This window comes from Prionailurus viverrinus, chromosome B3 (assembly GCF_022837055.1).
Source record: "Prionailurus viverrinus isolate Anna chromosome B3, UM_Priviv_1.0, whole genome shotgun sequence".
In the NCBI taxonomy this organism is placed as follows: Eukaryota; Metazoa; Chordata; class Mammalia; order Carnivora; family Felidae; genus Prionailurus; species Prionailurus viverrinus.
The window spans coordinates 45,856,164-45,865,115 of record NC_062566.1 but is presented as its reverse complement, the minus strand read 5'-3'; the positions used below and the strand labels follow the sequence as shown (position 1 = coordinate 45,865,115).

At 38.6% G+C, this 8,952-nt stretch overlaps 1 protein-coding gene across 1 annotated transcript in view; it reads left to right on the top strand.

Moving 5' to 3' along the window:
* Positions 1 to 3,589: 3,589 nt before the first annotated feature.
* The window catches only part of UNC13C (unc-13 homolog C), a 606,187-nt gene continuing 600,824 nt past the window's right edge, over positions 3,590 to 8,952 (top strand). Inside the window, exons 1-2 of the mRNA XM_047864534.1 lie at positions 3,590 to 3,924; positions 6,847 to 6,921. The gene's annotated coding sequence lies outside the window, so the exon portion shown is untranslated. The remainder of the gene's footprint in view (positions 3,925 to 6,846; positions 6,922 to 8,952) is intronic.

Here is an 8,952-nt window from a genome sequence, read left to right as displayed (position 1 = left end):
CAGCAAATTTTACTCAGAGTGAGCAAACCAAGAGAGAGTGGGCAAAAAGAAAGCTACAGTACTTGTATGACCTGGTCTCCAAAGTTACAGAGTGTTACTTCATTTCAAAGGTACAATTTTTACATGACTTCTAACTTAATGGAAAACTTCAAGAATAGAACTTAGTGTGTGCTTTACTATCCTGAAATGAACATTTTGCAAATCTTTCCAGTCTGTGTGATGGCTTATTCCCAACTATTTGTTTGCCTATACATTATTCAGTTATACAAAGCTAGAAACAACTTAATAATTTTGATGTAAATATGTTTTTGTCTTGACTATGTTGATTTTTTTAACGTTAATCCAATTCACCAATTCATCTAAATGGAAACAGGGAACCAATGACTGTTGAGTGTTTTTTTTTTAATAGGTCCAGTGATTGGTTACCATCTCCCTAAAATAAAGAGCAAGGTTTTCTAGAAAACAGAAAATGGAATTCAATACATAAAAGGTTGATTCCTGCTTTTTCAAGAATTCTCTGTTGCTTAAAGCCAAATGCACAGGCAGTAACAGAATTCTACGAGAACAGGCCTTTAACTTGATCTTTTTGGTTTAGTTAGGCTTTATTACCAATAAAAAATGACCAGTGACCCAGAATGGTTCTTCTCCCACCTGAACCATAAATGAGACAAATGATCTGGCCCACCTTATGTCTTGGGACATGGGAGATGAATGGTACCCCAGAGGTTTTCTCCTCCTGAAATTACTGTTGAAAGATTTAAAGCAGAAATTATCTTACAGTTTCAATCAATCCATCTGTGAGTAAGTTTTGGGGCATGTACGTATCTCTAGAGGTGTTAAGTATATAAATGGAAATCGCTCATTTCCTATCCTGTGTTTTATGTTACTAATTCAAGAATTTGATAAGTTCTTTCAAAAGTGGAATGTGTCTTACTGATAAGAATGTGTAGAACTCTAACAGATTGCAGTATTCATATGATGGTGATTATATATTATTCAAATCAAGTATTTAAATGAAAACTAGCCATCAAGAGCCAAGGAAATACTGTTACAGATTTTGATGTCCCTGCAGGTCAATAAAGTTGTAAAGCTCTGTCATTCTCTCCAGTAGTGACATACTTTATTAGCATCTGGTGTCGCTCAGATACATGATTCCTGCCACTCTCAGAGATGTAAATAGTTTCCATTTTGAAATACATAACCACGATCCTGATGATTACAGCTAAGCAGTGCATCTATCAGAACACACACACTAACTTTGGAACGTTCTTGAAAGATACATTCTTGGGGCGCCTGGGTGGCGCAGTCGGTTAAGCGTCCGACTTTAGCCAGGTCACTATCTCGCGGTCCCGGAGTTTGAGCCCCGCGTCAGGCTCTGGGCTGATGGCTCAGAGCCTGGAGCCTGTTTCCGATTCTGTGTCTCCCTCTCTCTCTGCCCCTCCCCCATTCATGCTATGTCTCTCTCTGTCCCAAAAATAAACATTGAAAAAAAATTTTTTTTAAAAAAGAAAGATATATTCTTAAAAACAGACTGATGATCACCATCCCTGTTGTTGTTTCCTCTATGAGATTATTTGAATTAGAGAAATACTTTGACTCCTCTTTCATCCCAGTACATACAACACATTCTGACAACCACACAGGAATAGGATCACCTTACCTGTATTTGCTTCTATAGGTTAGGTTTTAACATTTAATACACTGACATTATACCCTACTTGACTGAGGTCTCCTCTACATTGCACTATTTCGGGTGCTGGGGCTCTCCACTGAGCATAGCTTCAGCACTTTGTTCTGGGTATTGTACACCCGAAAAAGAAGAAAAAGACTCTATAAGTAGGTGTTCTTTCCTCTGTGTATTGAAGGGCATTCTTCAAAACAGTATATTGGCTAGCCTGAATTTTTCTATCTAAAAAAGTCAAGTTTTGCCCTACCTACTCTGAGATCTGACAGTTTTCCTTTGCTCGTCTTGTGTGCTTACAGCCAGGGGCAGCAAAGCTTTGTCCTGCCTACCACTCTGGAGCTTTTAAAGGCAGGGATCACGCTGCCCTAGTGTTTGCCCCCCTGATGCAGCTCATTAGACCTCGAGCAGATGCTCAAGTCCATTAACAGTCACTTGAGCAGCCGATTGAGGAAGCTGTGTGGCTGTGAGCTAAAGGTGGGGCTGAGAGCCAGGAGTGGGGAGGGCTCAGCTCCTGGCACCTGGCACATACATTGTGTTGAATTGGGGGCAGTTATTTTTAATTGTAGAGGTGTTATTGGTTGTCACCTGTAGTGGGTGGAATGGGTTTGGCATAGGTTTTGCCAAAAATGATCTGTCAGGCTTAGCTGTTGGGTTTGCTGTCAATGAGGGAATATTACATGTTCAGGTAAGGTAGAGTCCATTCTAAAGTTGGTCAGACCTGTGTATCCTTACGTGTACTGAGAAATGCCACACAAATCTCTATGTTCTACTGTCTAATCTGTTAATCATTGACTATTCTTCCGTCCTGGAAACACCCATCTATTTTCTAAAATGCAAGGAAAAGTAGATAGAAGAAAGATAACAGACCAGATGCAGCCTCAAATCTATAAATTATTCCAGGACTTGAGCTTCTTGAAGCCTCTATTTTAAGAGCCAGTACTTTTTTTTGTTTGTTTCAACAGGAGGGTTAGAGGATAGAAAATGCTTTATTGATGGAAAGTGGGAGCTGTTACTCCCTCCACCTCCTCGACTCAGCAAAACTAAAAAAGAAAGCAAGCCCGTCCAATTCCCAGCCAGATCTTTAGAACATTAACATCAAATGGAAAGACGGTCTAAGTGAGAAGCAAAACCTTTGTATTACTCTTAAGTTTCCACCATTTCCCACTTTGATTTGTGTATGTGTCTTTAATTCAGATTTTTAAAGAATCACCTTCAAATGGCTTTCCACACATTAAGAAGAAGAAAACCAGCTGGGATGGGATCCCAGCATCTATTCCCTTTAAATACGGGGTCCGGTCAGCTGCCTCTCAGTGGCTATTTGGGAATTAGACTGTGTGCAGTGTACTTTTCATGATTCCAAGCACAGCCAATTACATCTGAACCAGTAATTTTTGAATTATTGTCGTTATCAAAGAGGCTGCAAACACAGCTAGCTAGCAGAATTGGCCGCACAGTTGTCTCCTAGGTCATCTCTCCGTGATTTAAAAAAAAAAAAAAAAAAAAAAAAAAAAAGGCTGAGGAAGCTCTGGCACCCAGGCGTTTTCCCCAGCGATGAAGCTGCGTCCCACAGTTAGCTGTCAGTGTGGTGGTGACGCCGGCCACCCCTGGCAGCGGCCACGGTGCTTTTCCGTGAGCAGGGGCTGTGGCTCAGCCTGGAGGAGCTGCTCTGTACAGCAGCAGGGGCGACAGCAGAGGGAGCCGAGGCGCTCTGGGCAGAGGAGGCTGGGGGATCGCAGTGTCTGTGCTGCATTCCCCAAAGCAGCCGTGGCCCGCGCTGTGTGAAGTTCCCTGCACGCACTCAGCCGCGATGCTCCTCACCCTCAATTGTTGATGAACCTTGGCGCTCGTCAACGCACGGGAGACAACCCGGTTTGCTTTCTTAGAGACAGGGATGAGAAATGAGCTGCCGAAGCAATTTGGCAATGAGGAGAGTGAAAGGCAGTTTCATGCCAGCAGCTAAGTTGTAAAATTGCTTTGGAGGCTGCTGCCTGGGGAGCACGATAGAATTGACAAGAACAGACACCGTTGCAGACCAAAGGCATGCCTGATTGCACTTGAGTCGGATCGCTGGGATGCAGCCTCCTCTCCTGCTCTAACTATTTGTGGCTGAATAAAGGAAAGGAGACTAGAAACACGATTCCAAGTGGTATTCCTGAAGGGAAAACACATACACTCCAAAAGGAGGGGAGAAACAGCCCAGCTGGTGTGTACATTTTTTTTTAAAAAGGAGAATCCCTCAGGTATGTTCTTTTCCCTGTATGCGCTGCCTCATCTGCATGTGATTTTGTTTTTGTATTTTCTTGTTGATTCTTTTTGTTTGCACTTTGAATCACAGCCATGAGGGTTCTCCTAGTGTAGTAGATACATTTGTAAATGTTCAGCTCTTCTGTGTTAATAATATGGGTGGCTCTATGTAGGATCATGGACTTCTCAATCATTGCTTTATTTGAAATGCAGAATGATAAATGATTGCTTAGTTTTCACTCAACTTTCAGGGGAATATCTGCTTAGGGACAAACAAGGCGAGGATAAAAGGCTGAGATGTTTCCTAATCCTGTGGGCTTTGGGGGGCAACAGTAGACCCAATCATAAAAGTTGAAGGCTTCTAGGAAGGGGTTAAAAGCCAAAATGCCATACACTAGCCCTGTGTTGCTCAAGTGTTTTTCCAGCTCAGCATTGGTCTGGAGCAAATTGAGCTTTACCAGTGGTTCTGCATTTCGACCTCTTGATCAGTCCTTCAAGACTAAGATCCTGCGGATTTGCTTTCAAGAGACGAATTGCTTAAATTGTATACTTGGTTCTGTTTTACAATTGTTCTGTGGTGCTGAAGGAGGCAGTCTAAAAAAATCCTTTTGCTTCAACAGCTCGAGTAAACCCTAACTTCTGCAATTACATCATCGATATACTTGTATAATAAAGAGAAAGGGCAACAATAGTAACGTTGGCTGCCTTTTAGTACCTTAGGCTGAAATGACAAAGCTTAAAGTCAATTTTCTTTATTAGGCTTAAAGGGAAAAAGGAAAGAGGTGGGTGGGTAACTCACATAAAAATGAGATTTTGGAAATACTCTTTAAAAAGTAAGAATATAAGTTTATCTTATTTTTAAATTAATAGTAAATATAGTACTTTTAAAAATCTTGCAGTCTTTTATACTTGAGTACATTATTTTTATAAAAGTGGGTACAACTGGTAATACATTAAAACATACATGTATTCAAATTCAATGAGCTTTACTGGAGGGGAGAAATAAGAGAATGGGAAAGTTTGGTACCTTTTTATATATATCAAAATAATTACAGATTTTTGACTTAATACAAAGAGTTAATGCCAAAGCTCTGGAAACTGACTTTATTATTACTAGTATTTTCTTAAGATTTCAAACTCCAAATGGAGTAGAAATAAATGAGATTTAAACTGTAATTTATGCATACTGTAAAGTAAATCACCATCCTGCTCTTTTAAAATTAAAACCTCTTTTTTGCCACATGTTAGCAATACAGAGCACTGATTTGGGCCATACAAAGAAAAAATGGGTAAATCAGGTATTTCAAAATTTCACCCTTGATATCGTTTCACAACGATATCAAAATATGGTAAATAATCACAAGCAGTTACTGGGCCAGAAGGGTGATTTGAAAGATGGGCATAAGTTGAGTTTGCATTCATTAGTATGGTATGGAAAAAATTGTGTATTTCTTTTATGTTGACATCTTGTATGAAAAACATTATAACATCTGTAGATGAAACACAGTAGCAATGACACTACAGTAATCTCACTGAATCCATTAAATGATTATTTTTCAAACTGATGAATGAACTGAGCTGAGATAATTTAAAAGAATATTCAAAACTCTCACATACAAAGTTACCAGTTCAGACCACAATGGAATTCTAAGTATAATTTCAGTCAAACTGTGAACTTGAATTTGAAAGTGAATAAACAGGTACAGGTTTATTTCCTAGCATTTGATTATTTGTTGTGAGGCTTCCACTACAGGGATTTGGAAAGTTCTTCTAGAAATTGTCATCACCATGTGCTCATCTGAAATATGAGATGAACATGTTAGATAAGCCTAGAAAATTCACTTACCATGTACTTATTATTAACAAGGTGAACTATTTCCCTTCCTTGGCTGTCTATCACCTTTCTATGGTAGCTAGTCTTTACAAAGCTATGAAGTATGTGGTACACAGAACTACTTGTTTGAGAACCAATGCTCTTTTTCCCATACTCCATGCACTTCCAGTCACCATCATCATCTTCTAGTTTTCATACCATTAGCGTTTGTTTTCATTCTTTCCATCTCATAGTCTTTACTCTTGGAAGGACTTTCTCCAGATTTTTTGAAACGGGAATCACCTTTCTACCTGAGAAAAACATACCTGTTGTTCAGCTGGAAATTTTCAGAATTTTAAATATATGCCAAATTTGTTCCTAAACCACCCTCTTACAGATAAAAAGCCACGTTCTAATGGTGTTACAGTTTATATATAATATCAACTTATTTGATAATACCTTTAAGATAATACCACACAAGCCATAATGCAAATTGAAGGAATGAAACTTGCATCCTTTGTTGTAATGTTATTGTTACAAGTCTTTTCCGGATCTTAAGTGTTCTGTTCTGTGCTTGGATGGCTAAACTCCAGTTCCCTTCCAACCTATAAAAGGGGGGTGGTACTTATTAATAGCCCTCTCAGTTAGTAGCTTTTGAGCCTGCAGAAGACTGAGCCCTCAGTTCTATAATCTCTGTAGAGATAATGGCTATGACAGCACTGTTTGCTTCATGTGGTGTATTTGACAACATAGGAGGAAAGGTCATCTTCTAACCTCTAGATCAAAAGTTCTCTGGAGAAGTAGAAGTGAAGTCAATCATTTCTCCTTCTCTTGTGAAAATGGTTGTGATCCAAGAGGGATAAATGTTTCCTATCTCTTGCATATCCTAGTTACATCATTTAGCCACAGCCTATAGAAAATATTATGATCTTGATATGGCAAGTATTTTATTTTCCCTGCATAGTAAATTAAAGTACTTTCTGGAAATAAATACTGGTTAGCAAGATATAAACTCAATAAATTATACTCACGGTTTGCAAAGTATGTTTAAAAAGTGATCCCAGGAGATGGGTTTTCCTCTAAAATATTTTCTTGTCTCTTTTAGGCTTTTACAACTTCACCTTCAGATGGTCTCTATTCCCAACAGCCAGTCTCCATTGGTCTAAGTCCTATGTTCAAGGTAAAATACACTTTTTTTTTCCTCTGAGCATTCTGACTCTTAAGAATCTAAGTGCAATATGTCTTTTTGATAGACAAAAACATGTTTTGAATGAAAATATTTTGCTTCATTTGTTTCATAAATTGAAATAACATATGCCAGAGCTAGCTTTTCCAGGTATTTTGTTAAAACTAAGGGAAAGAAAAGAAAAAGAGTACTTTTCAGATAGGGATGACTATTTCTGTTTCATAGATGGAAGAACTGATGACTTGGGCACAATCACTGAGGCATGTTTCTGAGCAGGGACACTGCTGATGTGATCCTAGAAACATTGGAGGAAGACAGGACATGTTTTAAATCCTGTCTTTATTCAGTGGCACATAACAAAACAACCCCACCCCCCGAAAAAACCCTAAGCAAATGCTTTATCAGTGAGAACTATTTAGTAAAAATTGTCAATCAGATAAAAATAGAGAATCTGCACATTTAGACCAGAGTCCCTTGCATTTTGCTGTCTAGTAGAAAAATGCCATAGTTAGTCAAATCCTGATTCAGTCTCCAACTGCCTGGGTAAACTGGGGCTGTCCTTTTATAAGCATTGGTTTTCTCATCTGTAAAAGACTTTGATGCTCATGAAGACTCAGTTCTTAGACTCAAATTCTGTGAAATTTACATAGTGCAGACTCTATGGAGTTGACTTTATTTGAAATGTAGTCACAGAATTACTTGATTCTGTTTTGCTTCTCCAAAGGTGAGAGGTTAATAAATATCAGTTCCTGCCTGACAAACTGAAGAAGCAGAATTAATGCTTTCAGGACTTGTACACAATTGGTCAACGTGTTTTCTTTGACATACGAGACAATGATAAGTATTAGCTTAATCGTATTCTAGATAACTGCATATTGTGTATACAGCCCTGTATTGGTGAGGCATAAAACATTTGCTGCAGCTCTGATAGATTTTGAGGTGCTGCCATTTTGTTGCAAGAAACAGATGGTATTCAGGTACTTAGCTGCTCACTTTATTAGAGTCATTCATAAAACATTTTATTGAGAGGATTTAAAATTATGGGCGCCTGGGTGGCTCAGTTGGTTGAGTGTCCAACTTAGACTCAGGTCATGATCTCATGGTCCATGAGTTTGAGTCCTGCATCGGTCTCTGTGCTGACAGCACAGAGCCTGGAGCCTACTTCGATTCTGTGTTCCCCCACCCCCCTTCCTCCTCTACTCACATTCTGTCTCTCTATCAAAAATAAACAATAAAAAAATTTACAATTAAAGTGTATGTGTATTTAGTCATGAGTAGATTTGTCCTCTCTATCCAGCTGTCTTTCCTTCTGGATGGGCACACTTGTAAGAATATGCTAGAAGGGAATTGCAGGGCCCTCTCATTGCTGAAGGGGCAAACTTGGGAAACTTCTCAAACCTATTTATGTCTTAATTTCAAAGAAGGTTGATTGACAGGGGCAAAATATGTAGATTAAACTCCAACTTGTAAAAATTAAAATTTAATTCTAGTTCTTGGACAATAATTGATAGGATTACAGGATAATGCTAAGTACCCAATAAATTGTCACAATATTACTGGACAGTAGAAGAACATCTTTTTTTAAAAAATAAATAAGACCTAAAGCTTGATAAATAAATAAAAGAAATTACAATAAATTCCCACATCAATTGCTTTTTTCCTCCATTTAGCCTTGAGTTAGGAGCAATTTTTTGTTCCTCTGTCTCTTTGTCCTGCTGAACTGAACTTCTTTAGTGGCCTATACTAAGTCATTAAGGGGATTTGCATTACATGTCGCCCCAAAGTAAAGAGATTGCATTCTAGTCTCCTCCAAACTGCTCTTTTTCCTAATTTCCTGTCTCCCACGCTCAAATCTCAAGTTATTTTCCCTTCCTTTTTCTTCCTCATGATCTGTATTGATGACCAAATCTTGTGTCTTTTTGGTACATCATTTGTAGCCATGCTTTCTTTCCTCTTCCTATTGTACCACCTTAGTTCACGTTCTTGTCTCTTTATGACTAAAATACTGCTTCGATCTTCCAATTG